This window comes from Mirounga leonina, unplaced genomic scaffold, assembly GCF_011800145.1.
Source record: "Mirounga leonina isolate KUSES-001 unplaced genomic scaffold, KU_Mleo_1.0 Mir_101799, whole genome shotgun sequence".
Classification (NCBI taxonomy): domain Eukaryota; kingdom Metazoa; phylum Chordata; class Mammalia; order Carnivora; family Phocidae; genus Mirounga; species Mirounga leonina.
Genome location: NW_023270210.1, coordinates 1157700 through 1158992, shown reverse-complemented (window position 1 = coordinate 1158992; position 1293 = coordinate 1157700). Strand labels below are relative to the sequence as shown.

The window sequence follows — 1293 nt, the reverse complement described above, 5'->3', positions numbered from 1 at the left end:
GGGCTACTGCCCTGGGCTTTCTCAGGCCTCCTGGTGCTGTGGTTCAACAGCCTTTGGGGGACGGGGGAACCAGAGGCCAACACCATCACGTGTGAAAAGGCTACTATGGCAACAACATGATGGTCAGAAATCAGCTAGGGTTTGGGTTAGATGCCATTTAAATCCAGCCTGTACTTGCTTTCTTGTGAAGGGCTTGAGATGTGCAGAGGCATCTTAGACATGTGTAGGTGACCCTTCTTGTGGAAGGCAGAGAGGAGCCTCTTCTACTCATTCGTTTTCATTTCAGTTCACCATTTAAAGTAGGAAAGACACTGCAAGCTATGCCGCACAGACAACTGAATGAATGACATTTTCCTGGTTCTTCCACGGGGCTTCTTTGGACTAAATAGGTGTGGGCTTGTTCGAGAAAAGCATATAAACACAGGGCCAGATTTTGTTAGTCTTGGTCCCAGAAAATTGGTGAAGCACTCTTTGGCTCTTGTATAATTCAGTGACTGGCTTTGCCACATCCTTGTTCTGTCTTAGCCTGGCAGGCACAGCTTCAGGTTCATCATCCTCCTGCTGGACTAATGGTTCACCCATGATGTCATCAATCCCACGTACACCAGGTGGATTGAAGTCCAAGTTATATACCCTTCCACTAGGAGGGTGAATCCAACGTCCGCTGAGACGATCTTTGAGTGTTTCAAATGCAATGTTCAAAGTGATCACTATACTAGATCCAGTTCACAGATTTTGTCCAGGGCTTCAGCCTGAACTGTCCTAGGAAAACCATCCAGCAGCCAGTGCTGGCCGGGCCCGTTCTCCAGCTCCAACATCATTAGGCATGTGATCACATGATTTGGAACCAAAAGACCTTTCTCTAGGTACTGCTTTGCCATATCACCAACTTGGGTGTTGGCTTTGATGTTCTTCCACAAGAAGAGATGCTGGAGGCCAAAGCTCTGAGCGATCCTCTGGCACACAGTGCCCTTGGCCAAGCCAGGCGGCCCAAGGATGAACACGAGCAGGAGTTTGGAAGCCATTGCCTTTGCCAAGCAGGGAGGGGGCGGCCAAACAGGCAACCCAGACAGCAGCCTTGGAGAAGCTCTGGGAACTTTTTTGCTTCTGCTTCTGCCTCTGACACTCTCTGCTCACGTGGGGACTCCTGATTGCTATAGCTTTGTAATATAATTTGAAATCAGGAAGTGTGATGCCTCCAGTTTTGTTCTTCTTGCTCAAGATTGCTTTGGCTATTTTGGGGTCTTTTGTGGTTCCATGTGAATTTTAGGAGTGTTTTTTTTCTAATTCTGT

At 48.0% G+C, this 1293-nt stretch overlaps 1 pseudogene; it reads right to left on the bottom strand.

Moving 5' to 3' along the window:
* Nucleotides 1-318: 318 nt before the first annotated feature.
* Nucleotides 319-1025, bottom strand: LOC118014204 (annotated as a pseudogene).
* Nucleotides 1026-1293: the final 268 nt, after the last annotated feature.